A 12,300-nucleotide genomic window follows, 5' to 3' on the forward strand; every position below is an offset into this window, starting at 1 on the left:
ACTGGCCGCAGTAAGAAAAAGTGGCAGACTGGGTGAGCAATGAGGACGAGTAACTATGACTCTCTTAAGGTAGCCAATGCCTCGTTACTTGCGGTTTGGGTTAAGAAATCTCGAATAACCCCTAGGAGGAGAAAAGATAACTCTTTTATGATACACAACTAGTGAATTATAGTTTCTGGCAGACAAAAACTACACAAAAAGTAGTAAACTGTGTGAGCAACTCGGAGGAAGAAGTATTGCACTATTAAGATAGCCACTTTTTCGTCACGAGAGATATTGACTCAGAGAATACCAGTAACCTATGGAAGGAGTAACGATGAATCTCTTAAGATACACAACGAGTGACATATCGCTTCTGGCAGACTGGCCGCAGTAAAAAGAGTGGCAGACTGGGTGAGCGATGGGGACGAGTAACTATGACTCTCTTAAGGTAGCCAATGCCTCGTTACTTGCGGTTTGGATTAAGAAATCTCGAATAATCCCTAGGAGGTGAAACGATAACTCTTTTATGTTACACAACTAGTGACATATCGCTTCTGGCAGACTGGCAAGTACACAAAAAGTAGTGAACTGTGTGAGCAACTGGGAGGAAGAAGTATGGCACTATTAAGAAAGCCAATGATTCGTCACGAGTAGTATTGAATCAGAGAATACCAGTAACCTATGGAAGGAGTAACGATGAATCTCTTAAGATACACAACGAGTGACATATCGCTTCTGGCAGACTGGCCGCAGTAAGAAAAAGTGGCAGACTGGGTGAGCAATGGGGACGAGTAACTATGACTCTCTTAAGGTAGCCAATGCCTCGTTACTTGCGGTTTGGAGTAAGAAATCTCGAATAATCCCTAGGAGGTGAAACGATGCCTCTTTTATGATACACAACTAATGATATATCGCTCCTGGCAGACTGGCAAGTACACAAAAAGTAGTAAACTGTGTGAGCAACTGGGAGGAAGAAGTATGGCACTATTAAGAAAGCCAATGATTCGTCACGAGTAGTATTGAATCAGAGAATACCAGTAACCTATGGAAGGAGTAACGATGAATCTCTTAAGATACACAACGAGTGACATATCGCTTCTGGCAAACTGGCCGCAGTAAGAAAAAGTGGCAGACTGGGTGAGCAATGAGGACGAGTAACTATGACTCTCTTAAGGTAGCCAATGCCTCGTTACTTGCGGTTTGGGTTAAGAAATCTCGAATAACCCCTAGGAGGAGAAAAGATAACTCTTTTATGATACACAACTAGTGAATTATAGTATCTGGCAGACAAAAACTACACAAAAAGTAGTAAACTGTGTGAGCAACTCGGAGGAAGAAGTATTGCACTATTAAGATAGCCACTTTTTCGTCACGAGAGATATTGACTCAGAGAATACCAGTAACCTATGGAAGGAGTAACGATGAATCTCTTAAGATACACAACGAGTGACATATCGCTTCTGGCAGACTGGCCGCAGTAAAAAGAGTGGCAGACTGGGTGAGCGATGGGGACGAGTAACTATGACTCTCTTAAGGTAGCCAATGCCTCGTTACTTGCGGTTTGGATTAAGAAATCTCGAATAATCCCTAGGAGGTGAAACGATAACTCTTTTATGTTACACAACTAGTGACATATCGCTTCTGGCAGACTGGCAAGTACACAAAAAGTAGTGAACTGTGTGAGCAACTGGGAGGAAGAAGTATGGCACTATTAAGAAAGCCAATGATTCGTCACGAGTAGTATTGAATCAGAGAATACCAGTAACCTATGGAAGGAGTAACGATGAATCTCTTAAGATACACAACGAGTGACATATCGCTTCTGGCAGACTGGCCGCAGTAAGAAAAAGTGGCAGACTGGGTGAGCAATGGGGACGAGTAACTATGACTCTCTTAAGGTAGCCAATGCCTCGTTACTTGCGGTTTGGAGTAAGAAATCTCGAATAATCCCTAGGAGGTGAAACGATGCCTCTTTTATGATACACAACTAATGATATATCGCTCCTGGCAGACTGGCAAGTACACAAAAAGTAGTAAACTGTGTGAGCAACTGGGAGGAAGAAGTATGGCACTATTAAGAAAGCCAATGATTCGTCACGAGTAGTATTGAATCAGAGAATACCAGTAACCTATGGAAGGAGTAACGATGAATCTCTTAAGATACACAACGAGTGACATATCGCTTCTGGCAGACTGGCCGAAGTAAGAAAAAGTGGCAGACTGGGTGAGCAATGGGGACGAGTAACTATGACTCTCTTAAGGTTGCCAATGCCTCGTTACTTGCGGTTTGGATTAAGAAATCTCGAATAATCCCTAGGAGGTGAAACGATGCCTCTTTTATGATACACAACTAGTGACATATCGCTTCTGGCAGACTGGCAAGTACACAAAAAGTAGTAAACTGTGTGAGCAACTGGGAGGTAGAAGTATGGCACTATTAAGAAAGCCAATGATTCGTCACGAGTAGTATTGAATCAGAGAATACCAGTAACCTATGGAAGGAGTAACGATGAATCTCTTAAGATACACAACGAGTGACATATCGCTTCTGGCAAACTGGCCGCAGTAAGAAAAAGTGGCAGACTGGGTGAGCAATGAGGACGAGTAACTATGACTCTCTTAAGGTAGCCAATGCCTCGTTACTTGCGGTTTGGGTTAAGAAATCTCGAATAACCCCTAGGAGGAGAAAAGATAACTCTTTTATGATACACAACTAGTGAATTATAGTTTCTGGCAGACAAAAACTACACAAAAAGTAGTAAACTGTGTGAGCAACTCGGAGGAAGAAGTATTGCACTATTAAGATAGCCACTTTTTCGTCACGAGAGGTATTGACTCAGAGAATACCAGTAACCTATGGAAGGAGTAACGATGAATCTCTTAAGATACACAACGAGTGACATATCGCTTCTGGCAGACTGGCCGCAGTAAGAAAAAGTGGCAGACAGGGTGAGCAATGGGGACGAGTAACTATGACTCTCTTAAGGTAGCCAATGCCTCGTTACTTGCGGTTTGGATTAAGAAATCTCGAATAATCCCTAGGAGGTGAAACGATGCCTCTTTTATGATACACAACTAGTGACATATCGCTTCTGGCAGACTGGCAAGTACACAAAAAGTAGTAAACTGTGTGAGCAACTGGGAGGAAGAAGTATGGCACTATTAAGAAAGCCAATGATTCGTCACGAGTAGTATTGAATCAGAGAATACCAGTAACCTATGGAAGGAGTAACGATGAATCTCTTAAGATACACAACGAGTGACATATCGCTTCTGGCAAACTGACCGCAGTAAGAAAAAGTGGCAGACTGGGTGAGCAATGGGGACGAGTAACTATGACTCTCTTAAGGTAGCCAATGCCTCGTTTCTAGGGGTTTGGATTAAGAAATCTCGAATAATCCCTAGGTGGTGAAACGATGCCTCTTTTATGATACACAACTAGTGACATATCGCTTCTGGCAGACTGGCAAGTACACGAAAAGTAGTAAACTGTGTGAGCAACAGTGAGGAAGAAGTATGGCACTATTAAGAAAGCCAATGATTCGTCACGAGTAGTATTGAATCAGAGAATACCAGTAACCTATGGAAGGAGTAACGATGAATCTCTTAAGATACACAACGAGTGACATATCGCTTCTGACAGACTGGCCGCAGTAAGAAAAAGTGGCAGACTGGGTGAGCAATTTTGATGAGTAACTATGATCTCTTAAGGTAGCCAATGCCTCGTCACTTGCGGTTTGGATTAAGAAATCTCGAATAACCCCTAGGAGGAGAAACGATGACTCTTTTATGATACACAACTAGTGAATTATAGTTTCTGGCAGACAAAAACTACACAAAAAGTAGTAAACTGTGTGAGCAACTCGGACTAAGAAGTATTGCACTATTAAGATAGCCACTTTTTCGTCACGAGAGGTATTGACTCAGAGAATACCAGTAACCTATGGAAGGAGTAACGATGATTCTCTTAAGATACACAACGAGTGACATATCGCTTCTGGCAGACTGGCCGCAGTAAGAAAGAGTGGCAGACTGGGTGAGCAATGGGGACGAGTAACTATGACTCTCTTAAGGTAGCCAATGCCTCGTTACTTGCGGTTTGGAGTAAGAAATCTCGAATAATCCCTAGGAGGTGAAACGATGCCTCTTTTATGATACACAACTAGTGACATATCGCTCCTGGCAGACTGGCAAGTACACAAAAAGTAGTAAACTGTGTGAGCAACTGGGAGGAAGAAGTATGGCACTATTAAGAAAGCCAATGATTCGTCACGAGTAGTATTGAATCAGAGAATACCAGTAACCTATGGAAGGAGTAAGGATGAATCTCTTAAGATACACAACGAGTGACATATCGCTTCTGGCAGACTGGCCGCAGTAAGAAAGAGTGGCAGACTGGGTGAGCAATGGGGACGAGTAACTATGACTCTCTTAAGGTAGCCAATGCCTCGTTACTTGCGGTTTGGATTAAGAAATCTCAAATAATCCCTAGGAGGTGAAACGATAACTCTTTTATGTTACACAACTAGTGACATATCGCTTCTGGCAGACTGGCAAGTACACAAAAAGTAGTAAACTGTGTGAGCAACTGGGAGGAAGAAGTATGGCACTATTAAGAAAGCCAATGATTCGTCACGAGTAGTATTGAATCAGAGAATACCAGTAACCTATGGAAGGAGTAACGATGAATCTCTTAAGATACACAACGAGTGACATATCGCTTCTGACAGACTGGCCGCAGTAAGAAAAAGTGGCAGACTGGGTGAGCAATTTTGATGAGTAACTATGATCTCTTAAGGTAGCCAATGCCTCGTCACTTGCGGTTTGGATTAAGAAATCTCGAATAACCCCTAGGAGGAGAAACGATGACTCTTTTATGATACACAACTAGTGAATTATAGTTTCTGGCAGACAAAAACTACACAAAAAGTAGTAAACTGTGTGAGCAACTCGGACTAAGAAGTATTGCACTATTAAGATAGCCACTTTTTCGTCACGAGAGGTATTGACTCAGAGAATACCAGTAACCTATGGAAGGAGTAACGATGATTCTCTTAAGATACACAACGAGTGACATATCGCTTCTGGCAGACTGGCCGCAGTAAGAAAGAGTGGCAGACTGGGTGAGCAATGGGGACGAGTAACTATGACTCTCTTAAGGTAGCCAATGCCTCGTTACTTGCGGTTTGGAGTAAGAAATCTCGAATAATCCCTAGGAGGTGAAACGATGCCTCTTTTATGATACACAACTAGTGACATATCGCTCCTGGCAGACTGGCAAGTACACAAAAAGTAGTAAACTGTGTGAGCAACTGGGAGGAAGAAGTATGGCACTATTAAGAAAGCCAATGATTCGTCACGAGTAGTATTGAATCAGAGAATACCAGTAACCTATGGAAGGAGTAAGGATGAATCTCTTAAGATACACAACGAGTGACATATCGCTTCTGGCAGACTGGCCGCAGTAAGAAAAAGTGGCAGACTGGGTGAGCAATGGGGACGAGTAACTATGACTCTCTTAAGGTTGCCAATGCCTCGTTACTTGCGGTTTGGATTAAGAAATCTCGAATAATCCCTAGGAGGTGAAACGATGCCTCTTTTATGATACACAACTAGTGACATATCGCTTCTGGCAGACTGGCAAGTACACAAAAAGTAGTAAACTGTGTGAGCAACTGGGAGGAAGAAGTATGGCACTATTAAGAAAGCCAATGATTCGTCACGAGTAGTATTGAATCAGAGAATACCAGTAACCTATGGAAGGAGTAACGATGAATCTCTTAAGATACACAACGAGTGACATATCGCTTCTGGCAAACTGGCCGCAGTAAGAAAAAGTGGCAGACTGGGTGAGCAATGGGGACGAGTACCTATGACTCTCTTAAGGTAGCCAATGCCTCGTTACTTGCGGTTTGGATTAAGAAATCTCGAATAACCCCTAGGAGGAGAAACGATGACTCTTTTATGATACACAACTAGTGAATTATAGTTTCTGGCAGACAAAAACTACACAAAAAGTAGTAAACTGTGTGAGCAAGTCGGAGGAAGAAGCATTGCACTATTAAGATAGCCACTTTTTCGTCACGAGAGGTATTGACTCAGAGAATACCAGTAACCTATGGAAGGAGTAACGATGAATCTCTTAAGATACACAACGAGTGACATATCGCTTCTGGCAGACTGGCCGCAGTAAGAAAGTGTGGCAGACTGGGTGAGCAATGGGGATGAGTAACTATGACTCTCTTAAGGTAGCCAATGCCTCGCTACTTGCGGTTTGGATTAAGAAATCTCAAATAATCCCTAGGAGGTGAAACGATAACTCTTTTATGTTACACAACTAGTGACATATCGCTTCTGGCAGACTGGCAAGTACACAAAAAGTAGTAAACTGTGTGAGCAACTGGGAGGAAGAAGTATGGCACTATTAAGAAAGCCAATGATTCGTCACGAGTAGTATTGAATCAGAGAATACCAGTAACCTATGGAAGGAGTAACGATGAATCTCTTAAGATACACAACGAGTGACATATCGCTTCTGGCAGACTGGCGGCAGTAAGAAAAAGTGGCAGACTGGGTGAGCAATGGGGACGAGTAACTATGACTCTCTTAAGGTAGCCAATGCCTCGTTACTTGCGGTTTGGAGTAAGAAATCTCGAATAATCCCTAGGAGGTGAAACGATGCCTCTTTTATGATACACAACTAGTGACATATCGCTCCTGGCAGACTGGCAAGTACACAAAAAGTAGTAAACTGTGTGAGCAACTGGGAGGAAGAAGTATGGCACTATTAAGAAAGCCAATGATTCGTCACGAGTAGTATTGAATCAGAGAATACCAGTAACCTATGGAAGGAGTAACGATGAATCTCTTAAGATACACAACGAGTGACATATCGCTTCTGGCAGACTGGCCGCAGTAAGAAAAAGTGGCAGACTGGGTGAGCAATGGGGACGAGTAACTACGACTCTCTTAAGGTTGCCAATGCCTCGTTACTTGCGGTTTGGATTAAGAAATCTCGAATAATCCCTAGGAGGTGAAACGATGCCTCTTTTATGATACACAACTAGTGACATATCGCTTCTGGCAGACTGGCAAGTACACAAAAAGTAGTAAACTGTGTGAGCAACTGGGAGGAAGAAGTATGGCACTATTAAGAAAGCCAATGATTCGTCACGAGTAGTATTGAATCAGAGAATACCAGTAACCTATGGAAGGAGTAACGATGAATCTCTTAAGATACACAACGAGTGACATATCGCTTCTGGCAAACTGGCCGCAGTAAGAAAAAGTGGCAGACTGGGTGAGCAATGGGGACGAGTACCTATGACTCTCTTAAGGTAGCCAATGCCTCGTTACTTGCGGTTTGGATTAAGAAATCTCGAATAACCCCTAGGAGGAGAAACGATGACTCTTTTATGATACACAACTAGTGAATTATAGTTTCTGGCAGACAAAAACTACACAAAAAGTAGTAAACTGTGTGAGCAAGTCGGAGGAAGAAGCATTGCACTATTAAGATAGCCACTTTTTCGTCACGAGAGGTATTGACTCAGAGAATACCAGTAACCTATGGAAGGAGTAACGATGAATCTCTTAAGATACACAACGAGTGACATATCGCTTCTGGCAAACTGGCCGCAGTAAGAAAAAGTGGCAGACTGGGTGAGCAATGGGGACGAGTAACTATGACTCTCTTAAGGTAGCCAATGCCTCGTTACTTGCGGTTTGGATTAAGAAATCTCGAATAATCCCTAGGAGGTGAAACGATGCCTCTTTTATGATACACAACTAGTGACATATCGCTTCTGGCAGACTGGCAAGTACACAAAAAGTAGTAAACTGTGTGAGCAACTGGGAGGAAGAAGTATGGCACTATTAAGAAAGCCAATGATTCGTCACGAGAGGTATTGACTCAGAGAATACCAGTAACCTATGGAAGGAGTAACGATGAATCTCTTAAGATACACAACGAGTGACATATCGCTTCTGGCAAACTGGCCGCAGTAAGAAAAAGTGGCAGACTGGGTGAGCAATGGGGACGAGTAACTATGACTCTCTTAAGGTAGCCAATGCCTCGTTACTTGCGGTTTGGATTAAGAAATCTCGAATAACCCCTAGGAGGAGAAACGATAACTCTTTTATGATACACAACTAGTGAATTATAGTTTCTGGCAGACAAAAACTACACAAAAAGTAGTAAACTGTGTGAGCAAGTCGGAGGAAGAAGCATTGCACTATTAAGATAGCCACTTTTTCGTCACGAGAGGTATTGACTCAGAGAATACCAGTAACCTATGGAAGGAGTAACGATGAATCTCTTAAGATACACAACGAGTGACATATCGCTTCTGGCAGACTGGCCGCAGTAAGAAAGAGTGGCAGACTGGGTGAGCAATGGGGACGAGTAACTATGACTCTCTTAAGGTAGCCAATGCCTCGTTACTTGCGGTTTGGATTAAGAAATCTCAAATAATCCCTAGGAGGTGAAACGATAACTCTTTTATGTTACACAACTAGTGACATATCGCTTCTGGCAGACTGGCAAGTACACAAAAAGTAGTAAACTGTGTGAGCAACTGGGAGGAAGAAGTATGGCACTATTAAGAAAGCCAATGATTCGTCACGAGTAGTATTGAATCAGAGAATACCAGTAACCTATGGAAGGAGTAACGATGAATCTCTTAAGATACACAACGAGTGACATATCGCTTCTGGCAGACTGGCCGCAGTAAGAAAAAGTGGCAGACTGGGTGAGCAATGGGGACGAGTAACTATGACTCTCTTAAGGTAGCCAATGCCTCGTTACTTGCGGTTTGGAGTAAGAAATCTCGAATAATCCCTAGGAGGTGAAACGATGCCTCTTTTATGATACACAACTAGTGACATATCGCTCCTGGCAGACTGGCAAGTACACAAAAAGTAGTAAACTGTGTGAGCAACTGGGAGGAAGAAGTATGGCACTATTAAGAAAGCCAATGATTCGTCACGAGTAGTATTGAATCAGAGAATACCAGTAACCTATGGAAGGAGTAACGATGAATCTCTTAAGATACACAACGAGTGACATATCGCTTCTGGCAGACTGGCCGCAGTAAGAAAAAGTGGCAGACTGGGTGAGCAATGGGGACGAGTAACTACGACTCTCTTAAGGTTGCCAATGCCTCGTTACTTGCGGTTTGGATTAAGAAATCTCGAATAATCCCTAGGAGGTGAAACGATGCCTCTTTTATGATACACAACTAGTGACATATCGCTTCTGGCAGACTGGCAAGTACACAAAAAGTAGTAAACTGTGTGAGCAACTGGGAGGAAGAAGTATGGCACTATTAAGAAAGCCAATGATTCGTCACGAGTAGTATTGAATCAGAGAATACCAGTAACCTATGGAAGGAGTAACGGTGAATCTCTTAAGATACACAACGAGTGACATATCGCTTCTGGCAAACTGGCCGCAGTAAGAAAAAGTGGCAGACTGGGTGAGCAATGGGGACGAGTACCTATGACTCTCTTAAGGTAGCCAATGCCTCGTTACTTGCGGTTTGGATTAAGAAATCTCGAATAACCCCTAGGAGGAGAAACGATGACTCTTTTATGATACACAACTAGTGAATTATAGTTTCTGGCAGACAAAAACTACACAAAAAGTAGTAAACTGTGTGAGCAAGTCGGAGGAAGAAGCATTGCACTATTAAGATAGCCACTTTTTCGTCACGAGAGGTATTGACTCAGAGAATACCAGTAACCTATGGAAGGAGTAACGATGAATCTCTTAAGATACACAACGAGTGACATATCGCTTCTGGCAGACTGGCGGCAGTAAGAAAAAGTGGCAGACTGGGTGAGCAATGGGGACGAGTAACTATGACTCTCTTAAGGTAGCCAATGCCTCGTTACTTGCGGTTTGGAGTAAGAAATCTCGAATAATCCCTAGGAGGTGAAACGATGCCTCTTTTATGATACACAACTAGTGACATATCGCTCCTGGCAGACTGGCAAGTACACAAAAAGTAGTAAACTGTGTGAGCAACTGGGAGGAAGAAGTATGGCACTATTAAGAAAGCCAATGATTCGTCACGAGTAGTATTGAATCAGAGAATACCAGTAACCTATGGAAGGAGTAACGATGAATCTCTTAAGATACACAACGAGTGACATATCGCTTCTGGCAAACTGGCCGCAGTAAGAAAAAGTGGCAGACTGGGTGAGCAATGGGGACGAGTAACTATGACTCTCTTAAGGTAGCCAATGCCTCGTTACTTGCGGTTTGGATTAAGAAATCTCGAATAACCCCTAGGAGGAGAAACGATAACTCTTTTATGATACACAACTAGTGAATTATAGTTTCTGGCAGACAAAAACTACACAAAAAGTAGTAAACTGTGTGAGCAAGTCGGAGGAAGAAGCATTGCACTATTAAGATAGCCACTTTTTCGTCACGAGAGGTATTGACTCAGAGAATACCAGTAACCTATGGAAGGAGTAACGATGAATCTCTTAAGATACACAACGAGTGACATATCGCTTCTGGCAGACTGGCCGCAGTAAGAAAGAGTGGCAGACTGGGTGAGCAATGGGGACGAGTAACTATGACTCTCTTAAGGTAGCCAATGCCTCGTTACTTGCGGTTTGGATTAAGAAATCTCAAATAATCCCTAGGAGGTGAAACGATAACTCTTTTATGTTACACAACTAGTGACATATCGCTTCTGGCAGACTGGCAAGTACACAAAAAGTAGTAAACTGTGTGAGCAACTGGGAGGAAGAAGTATGGCACTATTAAGAAAGCCAATGATTCGTCACGAGTAGTATTGAATCAGAGAATACCAGTAACCTATGGAAGGAGTAACGTTGAATCTCTTAAGATACACAACGAGTGACATATCGCTTCTGGCAGACTGGCCGCAGTAAGAAAAAGTGGCAGACTGGGTGAGCAATGGGGACGAGTAACTATGACTCTCTTAAGGTAGCCAATGCCTCGTTACTTGCGGTTTGGAGTAAGAAATCTCGAATAATCCCTAGGAGGTGAAACGATGCCTCTTTTATGATACACAACTAGTGACATATCGCTCCTGGCAGACTGGCAAGTACACAAAAAGTAGTAAACTGTGTGAGCAACTGGGAGGAAGAAGTATGGCACTATTAAGAAAGCCAATGATTCGTCACGAGTAGTATTGAATCAGAGAATACCAGTAACCTATGGAAGGAGTAACGATGAATCTCTTAAGATACACAACGAGTGACATATCGCTTCTGGCAGACTGGCCGCAGTAAGAAAAAGTGGCAGACTGGGTGAGCAATGGGGACGAGTAACTACGACTCTCTTAAGGTTGCCAATGCCTCGTTACTTGCGGTTTGGATTAAGAAATCTCGAATAATCCCTAGGAGGTGAAACGATGCCTCTTTTATGATACACAACTAGTGACATATCGCTTCTGGCAGACTGGCAAGTACACAAAAAGTAGTAAACTGTGTGAGCAACTGGGAGGAAGAAGTATGGCACTATTAAGAAAGCCAATGATTCGTCACGAGTAGTATTGAATCAGAGAATACCAGTAACCTATGGAAGGAGTAACGGTGAATCTCTTAAGATACACAACGAGTGACATATCGCTTCTGGCAAACTGGCCGCAGTAAGAAAAAGTGGCAGACTGGGTGAGCAATGGGGACGAGTACCTATGACTCTCTTAAGGTAGCCAATGCCTCGTTACTTGCGGTTTGGATTAAGAAATCTCGAATAACCCCTAGGAGGAGAAACGATGACTCTTTTATGATACACAACTAGTGAATTATAGTTTCTGGCAGACAAAAACTACACAAAAAGTAGTAAACTGTGTGAGCAAGTCGGAGGAAGAAGCATTGCACTATTAAGATAGCCACTTTTTCGTCACGAGAGGTATTGACTCAGAGAATACCAGTAACCTATGGAAGGAGTAACGATGAATCTCTTAAGATACACAACGAGTGACATATCGCTTCTGGCAGACTGGCGGCAGTAAGAAAAAGTGGCAGACTGGGTGAGCAATGGGGACGAGTAACTATGACTCTCTTAAGGTAGCCAATGCCTCGTTACTTGCGGTTTGGAGTAAGAAATCTCGAATAATCCCTAGGAGGTGAAACGATGCCTCTTTTATGATACACAACTAGTGACATATCGCTCCTGGCAGACTGGCAAGTACACAAAAAGTAGTAAACTGTGTGAGCAACTGGGAGGAAGAAGTATGGCACTATTAAGAAAGCCAATGATTCGTCACGAGTAGTATTGAATCAGAGAATACCAGTAACCTATGGAAGGAGTAACGATGAATCTCTTAAGATACA

Source organism: Schistocerca gregaria, chromosome 1 (assembly GCF_023897955.1).
Source record: "Schistocerca gregaria isolate iqSchGreg1 chromosome 1, iqSchGreg1.2, whole genome shotgun sequence".
Classification (NCBI taxonomy): Eukaryota; Metazoa; Arthropoda; class Insecta; order Orthoptera; family Acrididae; genus Schistocerca; species Schistocerca gregaria.